Source organism: Rhinopithecus roxellana, chromosome 10, assembly GCF_007565055.1.
Source record: "Rhinopithecus roxellana isolate Shanxi Qingling chromosome 10, ASM756505v1, whole genome shotgun sequence".
Classification (NCBI taxonomy): domain Eukaryota; kingdom Metazoa; phylum Chordata; class Mammalia; order Primates; family Cercopithecidae; genus Rhinopithecus; species Rhinopithecus roxellana.
In genome coordinates, this window is record NC_044558.1 from 98,811,860 (window position 1) to 98,837,219 (window position 25,360).

Sequence of the window (25,360 nt, forward strand, 5' to 3'; positions counted from 1 at the left end):
AATGCTCAGCAAAGAGTGATTTCAGCAGAAGAGGATTCTAATAATCAGGTGGATGGTATGACCTTTTCTGTGGATACTAGTCAAGCCTCCTTCCCCAACCTCCACTGCCACTGCCCAGTGAGCTCGTGAACAAGGTAGCCATGGTGGCAGGGATGGAGGATATGCATGGAATGAGCAACATGGACTTCCACCCACCAAGTCTTACCTGTCTACAACTGTTGCATGTTCAATCTGCCAGCAGCAGAGAACAACACTGAGCCTCCAATATGCCACCATTTCCTGGGGGTGATCAGCCAGGTACCTGGTGGCAGGTTGATTACATTAGATCACCTCTATCACAGAAGGGGCAGCATTTTGTTCTTACTGGAATAGAAACTTTATCTGGATGCAGATTTGACTTCCCTGCATGCAATGCTTCTGCCAAAACTACCATCTGTGGACTTTCAGAATGCCTTACCTTTCAGAATGCCTGTGTGATATTCCACACAGCACTGCTTCCCATCAAGGAACTCACTTAATGGCAAATGAAATACAGCAATAGGTCCAAGCTCATGGAATTCCATGGTCTTAATCTTACCACGTTTCCCAACATCCTGAAGCACCTGGCTTGAAGGGTTGATAGAATGGCCTTTTGGAGACTCGGTTATAGCACTAGGCAGGTGACAATACCTTGAAGGACTAGAACAAGGTTCTCCAAAGGCTGTGGATGCTCTGAATCAGTGTCCAATATATGACACAGTTTCTCCCATATTCCATATTCAGAGTTCATGAGGCCAGAAGCCAACAGGTGAAAATGGGAGTGGCATCACTCACTATTACCCCCAGCGACCCACTAGCAAAATTTTTGCTTTCTGTTCCCACAACGTTATCCTCTTCTGGCCTAGACATCATAGTCCTCTTCTTCCTGAGATGGAAGAATGCTTCCACCAAGAGACACAAACATGATTTCACTTAACTGGAACTTAAGACTGCTGATTAGCTACTTTGAGCTCCTCATGACTCTAGTTGGGATGATTGATCCTGACTACTAAGAGAAATTGAACTAGTACTTCACGGTGGAGGTGAGAAAGAAAATGGCTGGAATACAGGAGATCCCTTGTGACATCTCTTAGCATTACCATGCCCTGTGATTAAGGCCAAAGGAAAACTACAACAACCTAATCCAGGCAGGACTACTAATGGCCCAGACTCTCCAGGAATGAAGTTTTGCCTTACCCCCCAGGTAAAGAACCACAACCAGCTGAGGTACTTGCTGAAGGCAAAGGGAATACAGAATAAGTAGTGGAAGAAGGTAGTTATAAAGACCAGGTATGACCACCTGACCGGTTACAGAAACAAAGACTATAATTGCCAAGAGTATTTCTCCTTATTTTGTTATGAATATGTTTATGTGTATGGCAAATATCTTTATTTTCTTCCCTCTTTTATTCCCTTATCATTCAACATAGATGTATTAACTTTGTGTCATAGTATTTAAGTATTTTAATTTTACATCATAGTATTTAAGTTATGGGATACCATGGAGAAGAGTAAATATCACTCAAGGACTTCTAGGGAAAGGGTTAGTGCCTTTTTGGCTGTATGAAGGTTAGTTGGCAGAATTGGCAGAATTATAACCTTGATATTTTCTTCATCTGGAGATTAAGTATGGTTTAAGAAGATGATTACAAGGGGTAGATGGTGATGGTTAATTTTCTATGTCAACTTGACTGTGCCATGGGGTGCCCAGATATTTGGTTGTATTAATCCATTTTCACACTGCTATAAATAACTACCTGAGACTGGGTAATTTATAAAGGAAAGAGTTTTAATTGACTCACAGTTCCACATGGCTGAGGAGAACTCCGGAAACTTTCAATCATGGTGGAAAGCGAAAGGGAAGCAAGGCACGTCTTACGTGGCAGCAAGAGAGAGAATGAGGGGGGATGTGCCACATTTTTAAACCATCAGATCTCATGAGAACTCACTCATTATCACAAGAATAGCATGGGGAAAACCACTCCCATCATCTAGTCACCTCCCAGTAGGCCCCGCCTTTGGCACATGGGGATTACAACTCAAGATGATATTTCGGAGGGGACACAGACCAAACCATAGCGTTGGTCAAACATTATTCTGGATATTTCTGTAAGGGTCTTTTTGGATGAGTTTAACATTTCAGTCTATAGACTGAGTAGTGCCTTCCCTAATATGGGTGGGCCTCATCCAATCAGTTGAAGGTTCGAATGGAACAAAAAAGCTGGCCTTCCTGCAAGTAAGAGGGAACTCCTGCCTCACTGTTTTGGAGCTGTGACCTCATGTGGTTTTTCTCTGCTTTCAGACTCCAAATGTAACATTGGCTCTTCCTGGGTCTCAAGCTTGTTAGCTTTTGAACTGAAATTATACCACTGGCTCTCCTGGTTCTCCAGTTTTAGGACTCACACTGAAACTACACCATCAGATCTCCTGGGTCTCCAGCTTGCTGATTGCAGATCTTGGGACTTGTCAGCCTCCATAATCATATGAGCCAATTCTTTTTAATAAGATAACAAACAAACATACATACACACACATTGGTTGGTTCTGTTTCTCTGCAGAACCCTGACTAATGCAGAAATCTCTTCTGCTTCTTTCAGCTCCTGGTGGCTCCAGGCATTCTTCAGCTTGTGGCTGCATCACTCTTATCTCTGTCTCCGTTTTGAAACACCTTCTCCTCCTCTGTGTGCCTTCTCCTCTCTGTCTTTTCATAAGGACACTTGTCATCAGATTTAGGGCCGACCTGAGTAATCCAGAATGATCTCATCTTGAGATCCTTAATTATACCTGCAAAGATCATTTTGCCAAATAAGGTCACATTCATAGGTTCTAGGATTTAGGACATGGGCATAACTTTTTTGGACCACCATTCAGACCACTACATCTCCCTACAATACATTCTCCCTACTTAGGGAGAGTGACCTTGTATAACATGAATCAATCAATGTCACTCCTCTGCTCCTTAAAATTGTTCTAATGGCTTTCCTTTGTACTTGGAAAAAAATCCAGTTGCTAACTATAACCTACAAGGCCTTACACACTTTGGTCCCTTCATATCCCCCTGACCTTACCTTCTGTCTCCCCGCACTCCAGCCGCACCAACCTTCGATCAGTTACTAGAACCCACTACATTTGTTTCCACCTTAGAAATTTTGCACTTGCTATGCACCCTGCTAGGAGGCTGCATTCCATATTATCATACTCTTAGCTCCCTCTTGTCCTTTAAGTCACAGCTCAAACATCACCTCCTGAGTAAAGCCTTCACTGAACACTCAGCCTAAATTAATGCCCTCTGTCTAGACTCCCTACCTTGGCACCTTACTTTAGTTCCTTCATATTATTCAGAAAAAAAGCTCGGGTCAGGCACAGTGGCTCACACCTGTAATCCCAGTAATTTGGGAGGCCAAGGTGGGCGTATCACTTGAGCTCAGGAGTTCAAGACCAGCCTGGGCAACATGGCAAAACCCGGTCTCTACAAACAATACAAAAATTAGCCAGGGGTGGTGGCATGTGCCCATAGTTCTAGCTACTTGGGAGGCTGAGGTGGGAGGATCACTTGAGCCCATCAGGCAGATGACAAGGGGTAGATTGTGATGGTTAATTTTCCATGTCAACTAGACGGTGCCATGGGGTACCCAGATATTAGATATTTGGTTGTATTAATTCATTTTCACACTGCTATAAAGAACTACCTGAGACTAGGTAATTTATAAAGGAAGCAGTGAGTGGATATCCAGCTGGGGTGACAGAGAGAGACTCTGTCTCAGAAAAAGAAAAAAAAAAATGGAATAACTTGGTTTCCATAGTTTACATAGTTGCTTACTTGTTTATAGTCCATATTTCAGGACTGCAGAGACTTGATCTCTCTTGTTCACTGCTGTATTTCCTAGTACCTAAAACAGGGTCTGGCCATAGCAGGAACTTGAAAAAGATGTATGAAATAAATAAAACAGCATACTACTACTAGTAATAATAAAACAAGTAATACTAAGACTAATGCCTTTCTTTGTATAATGTTGTGTTGTTTCAAAGCACTTTCAAATATGGAGCTCTATATTGAGTAGGATTTTTTGGGACATTCTATAGGCTGAGGCTCAAAGCTGAAGACAAATGGTGCTAGATATCTCCATATTCCAAGCTCAAGGAGCTTTCTAGAAGCCATTAGCCATTGAAATCACCTGTCTTCCTGCAAAGTTTGCTGAAAAGGCCCCAGAACTGGTACAAATACTTCCATCTACTACCAGTCACCCCTCACATAGGACTCAATGACCAAAAGAGTCCAGTGACTCTTAGGAAGCTGAGGCAATCCTCCCACTTCAGCCTCCCGGGTAACTAGAGCTATAGGTCTGTGCCACTATGACTGGCTAATTTTTGTACTTTTTATAGAGACAGAGTTTTGGCATGTTTCCCAGACTGGTCTCTAACTCCTGAGCTCAAGCAATCCGCCCACCTTGGCCTCCCAAAGTGCTGAGATTACTGGCATGAGCCACCGTGTCTGGCCCCAGCATTTTTTCTAAATAATATGAAGGAACTAGAGCAAAGTGCCAAGGTAGGGAGAGGCAGGAGAGAAAAACATTATTGGCCTTAAAGGAAGTGCAGTTTTTGTGGAGAGAGAACATTTTCTCCTCTAAGCCAGGAATATGTCTTGTGATGTTAGGTGTTATTGACTGAATGATGTTCTCCCCAAATTCACATGTTGAAGCCCTAATCCCAACACACTGTATTTGGAGACAGATCCTGTGGGAGATAACTCGGTTCAGATGAAGTCACGAGGGTGGTGCCCTCATAATGGCATTAGTGCCCTTATACAAAGAGGAAAAGTCACCAGAGAGCTTGCTCTTTGCCATGTGAGGACACAGTAAGAACGCAATCATCTGCAGGCCAGAATGAGGCCCTCACTAGATCTTGACATTGCTGGCACCCTGATCTCAGACTGCCAGCCCGTAGAACTGTGAGAAGTAAATTTCTGTATTTCAGCCACCCTGTCTATGCTACTTTTTGTTATGGCAGCCTGAGCAGATTAAGACATTAGGGAAGCTGGCAAGAAAAAGAGCTTCCCATTTCCTGGTGGGTTGTTTGCTGATCTCTGGTACCTGCTGGGCCAGTTATCAAGCTGTCCCCAAGCATTCTCTGGTGAGAGAGAGCTCCTGGAGAATGTTCTAGAAGCCCAGGAATAGCCCATAAACCTTCTCATTTCTCTCCTCAGTATAGGAAAAAAAAGTAGGTGCCTGAAATGTGCAGTCTTGGATTTGGGGACTTTGGAAACAGACTGGTGCTTACTTAACTTCTTACTGAAGTTGGATATCTTGGTGGAATAGCCCATACCCACAGGGCTGGAAATATCCATGGTGCAGTGTGGTGTGGCTGGGAAGAAGACAGTGAAGGCCCACTCCATACCTGTTCTTTGTGGCCTTTAGAGGGTGCAGAAGAGGAATTTGGAAATTTTTGTCGCTCCACTGGGTAAAGCAATACCAAGGCAAGAAGAGTAGGAGTCTTTGAGCAGCCCTGATGACCACTGGACCAAATGATGGGATGTTAACCAGGGAAAGTGGTCCCCAGTGGCAGAGGAGACCCAATACCACTCCAAAGAAGAGTGGTATTGGAGAGAAGACCAATACCACTGTGAGGAGACCACCACTCCAACAGAGGGTGCTACCATCAGATAAACCCAAATAGAACCGGAGGGAAACCAGAGACACAACTTTTCCCTACCCCTTGTGGCCTTGTGGGCAATCACAGAAGAATACCTCTGCTTCCTGTAACCTTCCTCCCTGCCCTCAAATACACAAGAGCTGGGGCGAGGTGGGGCGGGCCTGCGGGGGGCAGAATGGGGGCAGGGCAATGACCTCAGAGCCATCTCTGGTCTTTGGTCTTCCACTCCAGGCTCCCAGGGCCACAAAAGAGAATGATCTGCCTGGGGCCAGGAACAGAACTTTTAATCAAGCTTGATATTGGGGTCATGAAAATAAACTGCATTGTGTCTTAAACTGTGAAACAAGATTGCCCGCATCACAAGGTGACTAGGAAGTTATTAAATCTGTCCAAGATATCACCAAGGGAGCACTATCCCCAGGAAAAAAGCAATACAACATAGCACAGTTGGAAGCAATGATTGGGGAGAATAAAACTACTTCACAGCATTATACCCAAAGGGATTGAGACCCTTCAGAGAATTGATTGCATACACACTGTTAGAAATTTGAGCCTCAAAGTTGTTCTTTGAAGTTATTATTATCCCATTTTACAGATGAGAAAAGAGAGACCCAAGAATCCTGTTAGATTACTTGTCCAAGGTCACAGAGCTAATAAGTAGCAGAACCAATAGCTCAGCTACAAGTCCAATCGTCTTTTCAGTGACAACCAAGTCACCATTACCTTTTGTTAAGTGGTTACAATGCAAACCAACACTGAACTAAGGACTTTCATTCCAACGTCTCATGTAATCCTGACAAATCTCCGGAGGCAGGTTTTCCTACTTTCATTTTGCAAAGGAGGAAGCTGCCTCTCTCACTGTAGGTGCCCAACACAGTAAGTAATCTGCAAAGCACTATCTGCGTAGGTGGGTGAGACACAGCTCCAGCTTTCTGTGGCTCACAACAGTGTCATGTCAACACACAGTTGAGTCAAAGATAAGTAACCAATCGAAGTAGAGGATTATTAAATAGCAAATGAAAGACATAATCTATAACGTTGTAGGACTCAAAGTAGGGAATGAGCATGTGGAGATGGGCTTCTTGCCCACACCTAAGAAAAATGGCATTTTTACGGGGTCTTAAAAGACTGTCCAGGTTTGGAAAGCTAAACCTGAAAATAGTGACTTGGGACCCCAAGATGCAGAGTGGGGAAATAATCACCAAGGCCACAAATGTGGATTCCAAGGACAGTAAGTCCTCTAGTCTGGCATAAGACGACTCTTCAGGAACAGTAGGCCTTTACCACATACTAGAACTTTCTCCTTATCCCTCTTCTCTTCACCCTCCCAACTCCCTGCACCCGGCTTACTCCTCCTCCTCTGTTCAGTTTCGGCGTGGACCTTACCTAAAGAGATCGCAACAGGGACAAATAGGGGATCAGGAGGACACATTGAGAAAGAAAAAAACAAATCTGCACTTGGTAAGAACTTAGAAATAGTCTATTGGTCTCCTTGTTGTTCCTAAGATTCAAAGCCTGCTCCTGACTCAGGGACTTTCTCAGTAAGGCCTTCTCTGACCCAATTGCTATTCCATCCCTCTTTCTACTCTGGATTTTCCCCCCTCCTTAGCACTCATCACTAATATACTAGTTAATGTACTTACTTATTCGATTTATTTTCTGTTTTCTTTTTAAGAGCAAGGATTTTATCTATTTTGTTCACTTCTATACCCTGCAGCTGAGAACGTTTCCAAGCACACAGGGAATCCATACTAAAGGGACTAGACAACAGGGACTCTAAGTTATAAATCTGAGTGTTGGGGAAAGTGGTGGTTTGGTTGGCAGAAATAAGAGAAAGTTAGCTTGAAGACTGTATTAATCCATTTTCACGCTGCTGATAAAGACATACCTGAGCCTGGGTAATTTATAAAGAAAAAGAGATTTAATGGATTCACAGTTCCACAGGGCTAGGGAGGCCTCACAATTATGGCAGAAGGCAAAAAGCATGGTCTTACATGACGGCAGGCAAGACAGAATGAGAGCCAAGCAAAAGGCAAAACCCTGTATAAAACCATCAGATCTCACGGTACTCATTCACTACCAGGAGAACAGTATGGGAGAAACCGCCCCATGATTCAAGTACCTTTCACCGGTTCCCTCCCACAACACGTGGGAATTATAGGAGCTACAATTCAAGATGAGATTTGGGTGGGGACACAGCCAAACCATATCAAAGAGAAGGACTCAGCACCTGACGTTTGTCGTAAGTCCTGCAAGGGTGGCAATCGTGAGTATAGGGAATAGAGGGAGAAAATCCTTGATGTTTTACTGTTGTCCACCCACAGTCAGTGAGCTCTGCCTGAACCCAGGCCAGGCGGGGCCACTGTCTCCCCACACACCATTTATCATTTCCGTCTCACACTGCCCTGCAATGTTCCCCAATAACTGGGAAGCACTCGATGTCAAGCAAGCCCGCTAAGGCTCTTGTCCTGCCTGAGCTATGAACTACCTAGACGGTTTTGAGTCCTTCATTTCAGTCTCAACTTCCTCTTCGAAAACATGAGTGTTGGGGATTATTTCTAAGGTTCCTCTAACCTTTACAGATCCTGTGATTCCAGGATGAAAAGACTGCAAGCTAAGCCATTACATAAGAGGTCCTTCCTAGCCTTCACATTCTGCGATTCTAAGAAGGATACAATGTGGGCATCCCTCTGCTCAACCAGCAATTCAGAGCAGGGCAGCTCGGGGTGAGCAAAGAGGAATCCTATGAAGGTGCAGAGGCAAGCTGTTTCCTTCAGGAAGATGACCAAGAAAGGGCGGAATTTTGCTTTCTATCCTGAATGTGTCGGCCCCCGGGTATGGTAATCTCATTCTTATAGCGCCACCTACTGAGAAAGAGCTTTTCAGCAGCAGATAAAATGTGCCTGCAAAAGGGTTTGGTATCTCTACCTAATCTTGACCTTTTAATAAGCGTGTTTCAGGAAAGAATGTCAAGTGAAATTTAAAAACAAAACCTCTCCCATAGAGGAGCTTCTCTAACAGCTTTCACATTTAGAAAGAAAAAGGAAATAGAGCTTTGCAGACCTTATTCCGTATTTGTAAAAAAGAAAGCAAGCTTTCACTTGTTTTTCTCCTTCACAAGGAATAGATTCCTTGCTCAATAAAGCAAGCATTTTTCTAAAGGTCATGAGTCTTAACCAAATTTGAATCGAGAGATTTACATTTTAATGGCAGTAAGGGAGATCACTGCTCTGAAGAGTCCCAAGGGTAATCCTTTTCTAAGGCAAAATAATCACTCCATAATATTTGCTTTGGTAAGTTCAGCCTCTCATTTATTTTGCTTTAAATCTGGGCCCACCTGTTCTTGTGACATGGGTTCTGGGCAATTTTAAATGACAGCCTTTAGCTCACACCCTCTTTAAAAACAAGCAAATGTACTCAAAACCCATTTTGAGCTGGCAGTGAGGCATGTGTAAGAGGTTATTTACGATGTGCTGCGCCTGCCTGGATCTGGTGGGCGAGCCAGATGGGCGCCCTCCTCTTGTCCTTCCCAGTGGCCTCTGCCCAGGATCCCTGGCTTGTCAAATGTTGTCCTTAGCAGCTACCACTCTAGGGTGTTTGAAATCATTGTTTAGGCTCTATTGTGGTTTTGCTCCTAGCTCATACCAAGTCACCATAAAAAGCAGAATTTAGTGTAAGATAGACTTCATGGGGGGTTAGCAACTGTAAGACAAAAGGCTCCTGTTTTTAAAGGATTATATTTGAACTGTTGTGGGCCAGGATGAGAGAAAGCATTTTAATTCATTTGGGCTGTCTGATAACAATCTGCTCATATCAAGTAGGATAACTTAAGCTTTCTAGGCCAACAGGCTTTAAAAGATAGTTTCATATCTTTTGCCAAGAGGATAAGGTTCTAGGAACCAAGGATGGTACTAAATAGTTAAACACTTGTTTTCTGAGGTCAGAAAGAACTAGATTTAAATTTCAGTCCTCCCTTTTACTCACTGTCATTTAAAATGTCAGATAAATTACTTATTCTGTGACTCAATTTTCTCAGCTGTAAAATGGGATAGTAAGCATACTTACCCCATCAGGCTGTTGTCAGAATTGAATGTGATACTCAGCGTCAGGCACCTAATAAGGGCTAAATAAATTGTAGTGACCATTATTAATAATAATATGAAATGTCATAGCTCCTTAGCCAAAAGTGATAAGGGGAAAGGGCATAGGGTTGGAAGTCAGAAGACCAAAGGTTTGTTTTTTGGTTTTTGCATTTTTCTGAAACAGAGTCTGACTCTGTCACCCAGGTTGGAGTGTAGTAGTGTCATCTTGGCTCGCTGCAACCTCTGCCTCCCGAGTTCAAGCGATTCTCCCACCTCAGCCTCCCGAGTAGCTGGGACTACAGGCATGCACCACCATGCCCAGCTAATTGTTGTATTTTTTGGTAGAGACAGGGTTTCACCACGTTGACCAGGCTGGTCTCACACTGCTGGCCTCAAGTGATCCACCCACCTTGGCCTCTCAAAGTGCTGGGATTACAGGTGTGAGCCACCGTGTCTGGCCAGACCAAAGGTTTTCATCCCAGCTCTGTTTAGAGCTACCCATATGACTTTGGGCTAGTCCCATTGGTTCCATTTGGGCTTCAGTTTCTTCATTTACTAGATACAATCATTAGTGTACTTGATCTGTTTCCACTCTGATATTAAATCAATGAGATCTGTTGCTGTAAATGTGGTTTTGAAGTTCTAAGTAATGGAAATATATGATTATTATAAAAATGATTATTCTGAGGCTAAGAGAAACATTTCAATCAAATATTTAGGTTAAGTCTTTTCCCCCATATTAGAGCCATCATAAATAGGGGAACATTTGGGAGCACAAAGGCTTCCTTGTAGATTGTTATTAAAGGTTTGATGTGAAATGAGGTCAGAGGAAAGCTGAGAGTGAGCACTGATGACAGGACGGCATGGAACCCCATGCAGACTCTGCAGGGCCTCTCTCGATGGCGTTGGGACAACTCCAAGGGTTTTAAAGCACACTGGCTTCCCTGAGGAGCAACTGCCCATTGGGCTGAATTATGGCAAATGGAGGAGCTGGTTGTAAAGTGAGCAAATATCCCCCAAGGATCATATTTTAACCAACACATTGTACTTTTCAAACTGCTGAGTACAACGTGTGGGAAAATGACCTTGTAATCAAATCAGACTGCCAATGTGAGGTCGGCCTGGAATGGAAGTGATTTGGGATATAGAAATCAAATTTATGACTTGTCTTAGTCCACCAGCTTTTATTGATTTTTTGGCTAGGTTGGCAATAAGTAGAGTTAATGTCACCCATCTAAAGGCAGCTAGCCTGCTGAGCAGTGGAATTCTCTTTTCCAGAAAATTTAACTCCATCTCAATAATGAATCAATCCAAAGGCAAGACCCTTAAGAACCCTATAAAGCCAAGTCGTAGATACTGTGTATTAACCTTTGACAAGCAAAGCATACTGGAACTGAGGAATTTTCCAACAAAATTTAAAACTTCCTTTACTAGCTAATTTATTTGATTGGCTTTTTTTGTTTTAAAAATAAGTGAATTGTATCCAAATAGAATTACCTAGGACTGCGAACTATTTTCTAGGTCCACACAGAAAACCAATACCACACACTCATATTTTTGTTATTAAACTAAAATTATACATAGGAAAACTATAACAACAAAAACAAGGCTTCCCTTTATCCCAGAACCCAAAGAGAACCATGAGTCATGTCTTACAGTATTTTTTCTGCATGTCTATATGTAGATGCAAATAAAATTGGGATTGAATCTGTGACTTTTAAAAATAGATATAAAGAAAGTTCTGGCATCATTTGAAAATCAAAAAGATTGCTGAGAAGTGAATAACGGGAAAATTAGAAACCTAAAATTTAACAAGACTCAACTCAGGTGGGCATTTGACTGATATTCTGGAGTAGAGTACAATTTCAGAAAGCAAACATACTTTGTAATTTAAAAGATGAGCTCTTCTTTTCAAAGGGCTTTTTCTATCAAGTATGTTTGTAGACATTATTATTTTTTTTTTTTTTTTTTTTTTGAGGCGGAGTTCCGCTCTTCTTGCCCAGGCTGGAGTGCAATGGTGCGATCTCGGTTCACTGCAACCTCCGCCTCCCAGGTTCAAGCAATTCTCCTGCATCAGCCCCCCAAGTAGCTGGGATTACAGGCATGCACCACCATGCCCGGCTAATTTTGTATTTTTAGTAGAGACAGGGTTTCTCCATGTTGGTCAGGCTAGTCTCGAACTCCTGACCTCAAGCGATCTGCCCGCCTCGGCCTCCCAAAGTGCTGGGATTACAGGCATGAGCCACCATGCCCAGCCTTTTTTTTCTTCTAATCTCAACAACAGCATGAGCCCATTTAATTATGTCCTATACATCTTTTTCAGTGTTCCTGTTATTGGAAAGAGACTGAAAGCACTTCCCAAAATGCAACCATAAAGATCTTCATTAAACAATCAGGAAAGCTAAGTGATTGAATATGCTGTGCAGGCCTGAGAATGAAGGGATTATATTGTCAAGTGAGACTAAAAGCTTGTAATTAAAGCTGACTGAATTTAAAAAGACACTACAGAGATCTGTGTACCAATAACTGAAATGAGTCTGTGGTTTGGTATTTTAAAGTTCAAGGACTTTGTCTCTATCCACATGGCCATGATATCTATGGGATCTCCTGTGGGATTAAGATAACATATTTTATTATATGATTTATAACTATATCACGTGGCTTGGAGCTGAACACTTCATGTTGTCATGTGGAACTTGGCCAAGTTCCATGTACCATCTACACAAGACACAGGCACGACAATCAAAACCCAAAGGTGGCTTTACTTCAGAAATGAAATTTGGCAGACTGGAGTTCATTGTGTTAGCATAGTTCCGATTCACAGGTAGAGAATTTTTTAATCTGGGAAAGAATTGAGATGCAATGGGTTTTGCTGAATATTCCAACAAAGAAAAATAAGGGCCAATGTGCATCGATTGCTTATTCTATGTCAGACACCTGCATGGATTAACTCATTTAATCCTGACAGTAATCCTGCGAGGCAGGTACTATCACACTCCCCATTGTACAGATGAGAAAACTGAAGCAGAGCTAATAAATGGCAGAGTGAGGATTAGACCCCCAGGAAGCCTAGCCCAGAGGCTATGTGTTTAATGGGACACTCGGGACACTCTCTCTTCACTCTTTTCATTAAAAGAACAAACATTCGGCTCTCCTCCTCGTTCTCGTCTGCCTAACTCAGTCGCCTTTCAGAATTCACTAGAAACCTTGCTTCCCTGGAGAACTTCCCTGGCTTCTTAGGCTATATTTGGCTAATTTTTTGACTTGTCCTCCTAGTATCATGCACTTCAACCAACAAAACCCAAATTACAATTTTTGGAAATCACTCATTGAATTAACTGTCCTCCCCAGTAGAATTCTTCAAGATAGTAGGGACCGTATCTGTTTCGCTCACAATTGTAGTCTCAATACCAGGCACAGAGTAGACACATGATAAATCTTTATTGCATGGATAAATAAATAAGCACATCATATCTGTGTGCTTATGGGAGATGGTAAAGAAAATGTGTCCTGTGTAATAGGAAGCATGCCACAATATGGAAAAACATTGTGTTATGGAAACAATTAACTGAAAATCAGGCAGCAGGCCCAACAACAGAGATCAGATATGACATCTACTGGTGGTTCTGTGTATGGAGGAGAGGCTGGTTCTCAAATAAAAAAACTCATGACATGGCCCCATCTTTTGCTGCTAGTACCTAATCATTCATCCAGACTGTCAGCCTTTATTGGTTATCCCCTCAGAAGGGTATGACATAAAATAAAAATCATTATCAGCCTGGCATGTTCTGGCTACAACCCCTTAAAAGAGGAAGTGGTGGAAGAGTTCAGTTACATTGATATAAAAGCTACCTTCAATCTGTCCAGGTTTTTTGTTCTTCATCACACTTAACAAAAAGAAGCAAGACAATCTCCAAAGACTGTTAATTTTGTATAAATAGTATCTCCTTTTTATCATGGACTTCTAGTGAGTATAGCTTATCTTTACTAATTTGATCTTGTTCATTCAATTTGGAACCCTGGACTCGTATTCAACTTATAGTTCGGTTTGATTATTCACTTAACACAATTTTTTTAAAATCACAGCCTTATTATGTGCAACTGTGCTAATAGCTGGGACCCAGAAGTGAACAAAAATGCAACCCCACCTCACAGTGTCGTCTAGTAGACAATACAGATGTGTGAATAGACAACTGCGAAAATGGTAGGGACCTATGGCTCCTGCATGAAATTCAGGGAGTTTTTTTAAAAATTCCTTAACTGGCAAACAAAACTGGATATATATGTTTATGTGCATTTTTCACTATTTTAGCAGATTCTTAATCATCTTCAATCAAATGGTTCAGGTGAGACAAAACTACATGTAAAAGTTACAAGCACATATAATCAAAGCATACACAAATCATCCAGTCCAGCTGTTTTGAACTAGACGTACCATGTAATTGGGGCCAGGCAGGGGCAGCTCTAAACCAGTTACTGAAAGATATAGTTTAAAAATTCTGTGTAGATACTATTCAAAGAGAACAAAAAGGCAGGTGTTGTAGACTGTGGTTTTGTTCTCCATCATTCTCTTCTCCACCTATGATATGATAATAACGCCACACCTCCCTGACATCAGGGTTGGCCATGTGCATAGAAGTATTGTATGCCTCATCCAAGAAGAAGCTTTCAGAGCCTTTCAGTAGTTCTGCATTATTCTTTGCCTTCTGACACAAAGCAGACCTGCTTCAGGTATGGGCTACTCCTCTAGCGTAGGTTCCAGAATGAAGAAAACATAGAGCAGAGTTGGCCGGAGAATAACATATAATGTGAACAACTAATAAATCTTCGTGGTTGTAAGTCACTGAGATTTGGGGGGTTGTTTATTATTACATATAACCTAGCAAGGTAAAGTAGATCAGTAAGTTTCAGAGTCACCAAATGAGATTCAAAGAGAGGCTTCAGGGTAGGTGCAGTATACACACAGAATAAACACAAGTTCCTACAGCAAGCCAATACATTAAGCAAGGGAAGTTTATGGTCAAGTAAACAAAGAAGCCAGTGAAATTTGAAATATGATTTAAATAACCGTGAACAAGCTTGATGTAATCTCTATCTATAGTGTATTAAATCTAAGAAAAGAAAAATATGCATTGTTTTCTTTATATATATATTTTTTCATAGATAGAGTCTCACTACGTTGACCAGCTGGCCTTGAACTGCCGGACTCAAGCAGTCCTCTCACTTCGGCCTCCTAAGTAGCTACAACTACTGGTGCATGCCATCACGCCTGGCTCATTCTTTTCAACTTCAATGGAATAATTTATGAAAAATGACTTGGTACTAACCATGAAAGAGTCTCAGCAAAAAATTGATAACCACAATCTCTGCCTATAATGCAATTAATTTAGAAATCCACTTTTAAAACAGAAATAATCATACATTTAGAAATGTAAGAACACATCTAAATAGCTCATAAAACAAACAAATCATAATGAGAACTAGCAAGTATTTAGAAGTGAACAACACTACTACTTGTCAGAACTAGTGAGATATAGGTATGGGAGCATTTGGAGGGACATTTACAGTATCTTAAATGTATATACTATAAAATAATAAAGGCTAAAAATTAATTAGCTAGGAATCCAGCTTCAGAAGTTAGAAAAAGAACAAAGTAGACCCAAAGAAAGAAAAAACATAAGAGCAGAAATTCATAGAGAACAAATACACCACAGAGAGACCTGACAAAACTAAAACATTGTGGGGTTTTTTTCCTGTGAATTCTAGGGTGACCTAGTTGGGTTTTTTTTTTTTTTTTTTTTTTTTTTGAAAGACTAATAAAATTGGCAAATCTCTGGGAAGACCCATTTTTTAAAATAAAGGACAAATAAATACTATTAGGATCAGATTTCCTAGGCAGATTTCCTAAAGAACTCTTGCACATAAATATCAGAAGACAAAACGTTTACAGCAGCAATGTTTGTAATAATTTTCTTAAAAAAAATGAAATTTATCAAAATCCATTAATAAGAGAATGGATACATAGATCATGGCTTGTTCTTTTTTAAAAAATGTTATTTATCTATTTATTTATTTATTTTGATATTGACAAATTATAATTGTATATATTTATGGGTTACAAAGTGATGCTATGGTATATGTATATAATACAGGGTAAGTGAACCAAGCTAATTAGCATACCTACCGTCTCAAATACTTACCTTGTTTTTTGTTTTTTGAGACAGACTCTATCTCGGCTCACTGCAACTTCTGCCTCCCAGGTTGAAGTGGTTTTCCTGCCTCAGCCTCCCGAGCAGCTAGGATTACAGGCACATACCACCACACCCTGCTAATTTTTGTATCTGTAGTAGAGATGGGGTTTTGCCATGTTGGCAGGCTGGTCTTGAACCCCTGACTCAGGTGATCTGCCTGCCTTGGTCTCCCAAAGTGTTGGGATTATAGGCATGAGCCATCATGCCTGGCCTCAAATACTTATCATTTATTCCTTCTGTCTAACTGAAACATTGTACCCTTTGACCAATATCTATCTATTCCCCCTACCCCCAGGCTCTGGTAACCACCATTCTGGTCTCTACTTCTTTGCATTCAATTTCTTGTAGCTTCCACACAAAAAAATGAGAACATGCAGTGTATTAGTCAGGGTTCTCTAGAGGGACAGAACTAATAGGATATATATATAGGAGTTTTTTAAGTATTAACTCACATGATCACAAAGTCCCACAATAGGCCATCTGCAAGTTCAGCAGCAAGGAGAGCCAGTCCAAGTTCCAAAACTGAAGAACTTGGAGTCTGATGTGCAAGGGCAGGAAGCATCCAGCACGGGAGCAGGATGTAGGCTGGGAGGCTAGGTCAGTCTCGTCTTTTAACATTTTTCTGCCTGCTTTATTTTCTAGCTGCACTGGCAGCTGATGAGATGGTGCCCACCTAGATTAAGGTAGGTCTGCCTTTCCCAGCCCACTGACTCAAATGTTAGTGTCCTTTGACAACACCCTCACAGCCACACCCAGGATCAATACTTTGCATCCTTCAATCCAATCAAGTTGACACTCAGTATTAACCATTGCATGCAGTATTCATCTTTCTGTGTGTGGCTTGTTTCTTAAAGTGCAACAGTGAAAATTAATGAACTTGGCTGAATTTCAAAAGTGTAATGTGAGCAACAAAATCAAGCCACAGAAGACTAGATTCAGTATAATTCAATTTACATAAAGTTCAAAAATACAGAAAACTAAGCAGCATATTATTACAGATTGCTTTTCTTCAAAATCTTAAAGAAAAATATAGAAATTAAATATAAATTTCAGGATAGTGGTTACCTCTGGGAAGGAGGGAGAGGGAAGGAACCAAGGAGGTAGACAGAGTTGGCTTCAAAATTATGGTAATAATAGCCTATGCTTAAACTAGATATTGAATATATAGGTATCATGGTATTGTTATTTAAGTTTTACAGGTGTTTTATAGTTATCACATTGTAGATACTCAATATCCAATAAAAAATTAGATCTTTAAAGAATGCATGAAATATAGTGAATTGTGAATGTGCAATAACAGAAATAATAAAATTTTAAAACATAGATTTCATTTCCTCTTCCTTGTTTCCCAAAACACTAGACAAAAGAGCAATTTGGATTTATTTTTTCAAACTTCTGGTTTTCACCAGTAATTCTTCCTCCTCATCTTCAGCAGGGACCTGAAGAAAATGAGAAAACAAGTTATATGGCAATCTGGGAGAAGTTTCTGGAACCAAGAGTAGAATACAGAGGGAACAATAAATTCATCTTTGTCCCACAATATCAAAAGTTAATCAGACCTATCAAGAAGGCTGTAGTAAATCACCTCCAGCAACTTGCATCCGGTCTGTGAATGATATTCACCCCACCCCCACCACTGCCTCTCAACCCCAACTCTCCCCTTACTTTGATATTATGATAAAGATCCTGGGTTGCATTACAAAGCCCTCATCCATTAACTCGGCACCAGAAGGCTCCATGTCTAATCACTACTTCCTAATTTCCATCATCTTCACCTTGACTCTGAAGGGCTGTGTTTGTTGAGAGATTGGGGGGTGGGGGTGGATGGTAAGAACCACATTCCTGTTACTTTTTCAGATTTGCTCCTCTTTCTTTATCTTCACACCTACCTACTTTATTATTTCTTGCTTACTAGGGTGGTCTCCCTGCCTCTACCAGCCCACTCTACTCAATCTTCCAGGCTTCTGCCAGAGAGGTCTCTTCTTTTAAAATATAAATCAGATTACTCCCTTGCTTTAAAGCCTCGCTGACTCCTTTTGGACTCCAGGAACTGTCCACAGTCCTTACTGTGGTATACAGGATGCTTTCTGAACTAGCTTTACCCAGCCTCCTTCGTCTTCTTCTCATGCTCCCTATGTTCCAGTCTCAGTCAACTAATACTTCTCATTTCCTGTATTGTTAAAGAAAAATTATTAAATTGCACTTACTACAGCACAGTAAGGTGGATGTATTCAGTACTATTGCAATGGGTATAGGGGCCACTGCAATGGAATTTTGCAGTGAGGGAGAGAGATTAGGCTCAGCTTCAAATACAGCATGAGCAGGTGGGAATTTATAGCAGGGCGGGGGCCAGTGGATGGGAAATTATTAAAAGGAAACCTCAGGGTTAAGGGGAATTCTGGCTAACCTGATCTAACAGGAGTTTTCCTGAAGACAGGTCAGGGTCATCAGACATCACCTGGGGGAGGATAGAGGATAAGGAATCTGATCAGATATCGAGGATGGGGGAGTCCTTGCTACACTGGCTTAGCAGAGTTCTTGTTAAAACTGGATTTTACAAGGGGCCCAGGAGAAGCTTCATATGCCTGGCTAAAGTTTAGTGAAGCAAAGAGTCTTTGTCACGCTATACTATGCCCCTGTGCCTTTGCACATGCTATTCCCTCTGAGTCAAGTCCTCTTCCTGCACCGTTACTGAAGCACCTGATCCCTTGCAGATTCTTCAAGCCCTAGCACAAAGTCAGCAAGAGCCTTCCAAGATGTCTCTGGTTAGAGTCACTGCCCCATCAGAGCACTTCTCACATTTCACAGGCGGCCAGAAAAGTTAGGAAGCATGGGACAAGCTTATTTTTTTTTTTTAATTTTATTTATTTATTTGTTTTTGAGATGGAGTCTCGCTCTGTCACCAGGCTGGAGTGCAGTGGCATGATCTCAGCTCACTGCAACCTCTGCCTCCAGGGTTCATGCAATTTTCCTGCCTCAGTGTCCTGAGTAGCTGGGACTACAGGCGCGTGCCACCACGCCCAGCTAATTTTTGTATTTTTAGTAGAGACGGGGTTTCATCTTGTTGGCCAGGGTTGTCTCCATCTCTTGACCTGGTGATCTGCTTCAGCCTCCCAAAGTGCTGGGATTACAGGCGTGAGTCATTGCGCTGGATCGGGACAAACATTTTTAAATAGAATGCTGGTTACATTTTCAAATGATCTACTTAGTAAGTTTTTCTTTAATCTCCAGACAACTTTTCAGGTGACTCCTCAGCACTGATAAATTTAAGGCAAGGGCTTTGGTGCTTAATCTAAAAAAAAGAATACAATAAATACACTACCAACTATCCCAAAGCCTGAAAACATAAGGAAAATATGTATTATTTTCTGTCTGCATGTTCGTCTCCCTTCACCAGGCCATGTGCTCCTGAAGGAAATATATTTCATGATGTCTTATACTGCTAGCTCCTAACACAAGTCTCAACACACAACTAGCAGAAAATATATGCTTGAGAAATAATTTTTTAAAATGAAGTCAGAAAATAAAACAGTTGAACAAATAAAATACTCTCTTTATAAATATTTAAGACATTCTTCTGCTATGGATTGGAAATAAGAGTGTGTAATATTATATCTAACAGCTTATATGATTTTACTTTGTAAAAATGTCCTAAATTATTGATGCTGTGTTTTGGAACTCACAGTATAATGAGTGTTTGACAGTGAGTTTCTTTTTATTTGTACATCATGACCATATGTATTATGCAATACTCAGGTTAGAGGGCTTTCTGAATTTTGGTAAATATTCATCTGTTTCTCCACTTGAAATTTCTCCTACAGGCTGGGTGCGGTGGCTCACGCCTGTAATCCCAGCACTTTGGGAGGTCAAGGTGAGTGGTTCACCTGAGGTCAGGAGTTCAAGACGAGCCTGACCAATCTGGTGAAACCCTGTCTCTACTAAAATTACAAAAATCAGCCAGGTGTGGTGGCATGCGTCTGTAATCCCAGCTACTCGGGAGGCTGAGACAGGAGAATCGCTTGAACTGAGGAGGAGGAGGCTGCAGTGAGCTGAGACTGCACCACTGCTCTCCAGCCTGGGCAACAGAGTGAGAAACTGTCTCAAAAAAAAGAAAAAAGAAAAAAGAAAGAAATTTCTCCTAAAAGCTACCAATGTGGATCAACCCATACCTCATATTCAAATATTTTTCTTCTGCTCATAAATTCATTTATATTTTTAAATGAATTAAGGAATGAATAATAGGCACTCAACAAAAAATGTTCAGTTGATCTGAACACAGGTAAGCAATTCAAGATATATGCAGTGAATAAAATCGAACTTTGTCCAAGAGAAGTTAAACTTGACTAGTATTAAGTATGTCTACTAGTTCCCTGTATTTGGGATTCCTGGCCATCACCTCAGTCTTATTAAGCTTAAATCCTCCTGTCTGCCTCTCACAAAATTCTAGGTCCTTATCTTAGTATTAATCCACTTCTAAGAGTGAGGAACCATGCAGTTTTGCAAACCATACTTCCTGAGTGCTAAACCTGGCTTCTCCCACTTTACTGTGAGATCTTGGGAAAGTTGCTTAGACTCGTTGTACCTTGGTTTCCTCACCTCTAAATGGAGGAAACGATACAAACCTGAAAGAGTTAATTCAGGATAAAAGATGATGTACATATTGCAGACCCTTTTGGGTTAATATTCCAACACTCCCCAGAAGACCCTGCCTCAGAATCACATTGCCGGGCCTGTGAAACATACAGGTCCCTCAGCTTTGTTCCAGACTGTCAAACCTAGAATCTTAGAGAAGAGGGGAGATGACTGAGAACCCGTATATTTGATCCTGATCAAAAGGATAATTCTAATATACCTATGTGGTAGGCAGAATTCTAAGAATGATCCCCAATGACCCTCACTCTCATACAATGCCCTCCCCTTTGAGTTCAAGTGGAATCTGTGATTATGGTGAGATATCCCTCCTCAAAAAGGAGGTGGTCTGGGTGTGCCTCATCTCATCACACAAGCCCTTTAAAAGCTGCAAGTTTTCTCCAGCCATTAGCAGAAGAGAAAAAAACCCTAAGGAGAGACCCCAGTAGAGCCAGCCTGGACTTCTGACCTGCAGAACTTCTGACCTATAAAACTGCGAGATAATAAAATGGGTGTCGTTGTAAGCCACTAAGTTTGTGGTGATTTGTTATGCAACAATTAAAAAAAAACAAACGAGTACAACATCCAAACCTGGGAAAGACAGGAGACGTATATTCTTGGAGAGACGGTATATTCTTCCTATCCGCCTACCCTCTACACAAACTACACAGTTTTGATTTTTTGGTGTTTTTTGTCTGTTTTTTGTTTGTTTGTTTGTTTGTTTAACTGGAAAAGGAGAGGTGTTTTCATGAGGAGAAGGGCTGAGTAGAAAAAGGGGAAAAAACCCAGAAAGGCGATGAAATAGTGTCTCATTTTTAGCCCTCGGGGAGAGGGAAGTATGGAGGCAGATGGGGCTACTCGAGAGGAATTGAGGGGCTCTGAGTGTAAGTCAAGTTGCTTTAGAAGCAACCATGAAGGAAACCATGTTCACCTAGCTACTCCACCACGCTGCCCAAACCCTTGGCAAACAAACCTTTGGCAAATACTGCTCAGGCACCTCAGGAGTTGAAATCTGAAAGTACCCAGAGGCAAATCTTCAGTACCATTCTTGGCAGGGTCCTGGGCACTCCCATGCAGGGTGGCAGCAATGTGGGGTGGGGAGCCTTCTCCAAGCAGCTGCATAGACAATGTCAGTAGACACATGATGCCAAGCAACAGAAGAAAGGTTTGAATCACACCTTTGGGTGTCTTCCCGAAATAACTGGGATCATCGATGGTGCTGGGAGGCAGGTTGAGGTGCAACTACTAATTAGCAGGGCCTGTCAACCTAGCAGACATCTGGGCTGTACATACAAAGCACTTAGCATTGATGTAACATTTAGCAGACTTTCCTCAAGGGTATATGTAATCTAAGCATCCCTGAACTCACAAGAAAGCTCTGTATCCTTGATCACCAAATCCTATTTCTGGCCTAACTTTATATTCCCTGCTAATTTGAGCAGCAAGCTCCGCCTCCTGGGTTCACACCATTCTCCTGCCTCAGCCTCCCAAGTAGCTGGGACTACAGGGACCCACCTCCATGCCCAGCTAATTTTTTGTATTTTTAGTAGAGACGGGGTTTCACCATGTTAGCCAGGATGGTCTCGATCTCCTGACCTCGTGATCTGCCTGCCTTGGTTTCCCAAAGTGCTGGGTGGACTTCCTTTCAATCACTGTTTCCTGGAAATGAGGGTTGTACTAAAGTTTGGCTTCAGCCACAATATTCGGCCAAAATGTGTTTTGGTATTGGCTTTGACCGTTGGAAAGCTGAGTAACAGAATGCCAACTTTAATGTCATTTCTGGGCTCCCTGAATGTGCATTTGATCAATGAGCAAGTGACTGTATAGTTACCATCAAATTTAATCCGCACAATAATAGAATAAGACATGCCATTCAGAGTCATTATTAATATCCGAACGTGTACTTTCAAACATAGGTAGGTATTTCAGACGTAACTCAGAGTAAAAAGAAATTATTTGTATGCTTGGGATTTTGAATTCCTATCACTCAGTTGAAGTATAAATGTACATTTTTAATTTAGCAGAATAAAATGCTGGAATAGTTCATGATGATTATGAAAGTTCTCCAGGTTATGAAAAAAATTTTCAAGAAATTTCTAATATGTAAATATAGATAACATTAACTGGAAAACTTTAGAAAGAATATAATATCCTTTTTGAATCAAAAATTTTTATAAAAATTTAAATAGCATAAGGCAGAATACAGAGATTAGATTATTTCATAATTCTAATTTTTATATAATTATTTGGTGTTTTAGCCCTCATAACATTAAATAAAATAACCTCCAAAGCTATATGTAGCTTTTAGTAATTTAATTCTATTCAGGCCATGAATCTTCAGTTGTGTTTTCAGAAAGTAATTAGCATGCAGCCTAATAAAGCAGACTGACTGACTGTAAACAGGAAGATAAGAGGCCGCTTTCACCATTTTTCTTCAGCCAAAGACAAACCTCAAGGCAGACAAGGGATTTTGGAATTGCCTTGTCATGTACTTATACAAGATGTTCAAACAAGATGATATAGCAGCTATTACATTTTTTAAAGGCTGCTGGAACAAAACAGAGCCTTTAATTCAGCACTTTGCAGATTAAAATGCCCATAAGCAGGGCTTGCTAACCACCAGAGACTGCCTGCAGAGAAAGTGGTTCCTACACCAAAATCTACTGAATAAGTAGCCAGAGCAATGGTCCTTAAGAGAGCAAGCATTTCTTATTGGTAAAGATGCACCTATCATGCTCTGCCAGGGAATACGCGAAAATTTGCATACCACAAAGGCCAAGTTGAAGATGGAAATACAGAGAACTGTATTACCCTGGAAGCCAATTAAATTGGGCCCATTGCCACATTTCTGGGCCCAAGATTTAAGAACACATTTTTCTAAAGGGTAGGTGTGAGGCATGCAAACATCAGGAATTTTTAAAAATGGAATTGATGACAATAATTTTATATCTGCTTCAGAAAGTAGAGTATATTTTCTTCAGATAGTACACAGAGCTCTTATTTGTGGAATCTCCTCAAAAAATTGTATCCTCACCATTAAACATTTCTTCAGTCCAGGAGTCAAAAGTGTTCTGTGGGTTACTACCAGGGAGAAAGGAAAGCTAAATAACTCAGTGGTAATGTTGTCATCAGCTGTACCATAAGATGGTAAGGCTAGTTGGTAAGGCTACCTGGGTCAGCTGGGATAACTGAGGTCTTTCTCCATGCGGTTTCTCATCATGCAGCAGGCTAGCCTGGGCTTGGTCACAAGGCAGTAGTCACAGGGATTCAAAAGCAATGAGAAAGCAAGCCTACCATTCCCCTAAAATTGCTCCTATCAAGATCTCCTTGGACCTTAGATTGCTTTTGATACCTGTGACCACTCTGTAGATCTCAAAACCATCATCTCCCTGTGGCTCCTAGCTCTCTTTTAACTCTTTCTTCATTGCCTCTCTGTGCAGACACTTCTTCCTTTTCTGGCCCCAGGGGTTCTGCCCCCAAGTCCTTTGCTCTTTTGCCAACACTCTTCCTGAGGGATGTCAGTCATTCCGACGACAATATGCTAAGGATGCCAAATCTGTATTTCCAGCTCAAATGTCTCTCTTGAGATCCTACATTATATATTTAAAGGCTTACTGGGCATCCCCACTTGGAAGACCCACAGATAACTCTAACATAAGTACAAAACTGAGCCTAGATTAGCTGAGTGTGGTGGCGCACACCTGTAGTCCCAGCTGCTCGGGAAGCTGAGGTGGGAGGATCGCTTGAGCCCGGTAGTTCAGATCTGCAGTGAGCCTGAGCCATGATCGTGCCACTGCACTCCAGCCTGGATGACAGAGTGAAACCCTGCAGGGTCCCCAAAAAACCCTGAGCCCAGAATCTGAATCTGAGTGGAAGGGCATTCCCGTTACATAGCAAGGGGGACATGAACACAGGGAGGAGTATAATTAAAGTCGTTCTTATAGAAAACCTACCACATTTGCATAAACCAGAAATTCATTCTGTGGTGACAACAATTAGTTTTTGGCCTGATTATAACCCTCAGCCCTTGGGTATTTGGCCAAAAGTTCTGTTTGATGCACCTCTACCAACAGGCACAGTAAGTATCTTATAAGCTGTATCTTTTAGCTAAGCTAGAAAGCTGTGGCTCAGACAAGTTTCTTAGGCCACAAAACTCAGATGTTAGAAACAAACAAACAAACAAAAAACCAGGAAGGTATCAAGCATATTTCTCATTGATCAAACTTTGTTTCTACCTGAGTTCCCAGTCTGTATGAGGGCAGAAAACTTACGATGTTTTTAGGTTTTCTCAGTCAGTTCAGGATGTTCCCAGCTAACTTGGGTTTAAACTCAGTTGATTTTGAATTTTCCCCTCTGCCTTCTTCATTTTCTCTTCCTGAACACTGATCTAAGTTCAGCTTGGATTAAGACAAGCTGAAGACAAGCTAAGACAGCTTGGAAGCAAGATAGGAAACTGATATGCAGCTGTCTTCAGTTCTACAGCGTCATTGGTTAAAAGGATAAAATCTCAGCTGAACTTGGGGTATGGACATTCCTCCATGCTGGCTTCTATTGAGGCGCCTATGTCCCAGGCGACATGATCGACTTTCTGCTTTCTACCTCTGCTTTCCGCAGCAACGCCTCACTGAAACTGACAATTCTTTGTAGGGTCGCTCTCTCTCAGCTCATTTCTAGGCATTTTGTGGGGCCTCTGGAAATTGTGCTTGTGTTTCTCCTTGCAAACTGACCTAA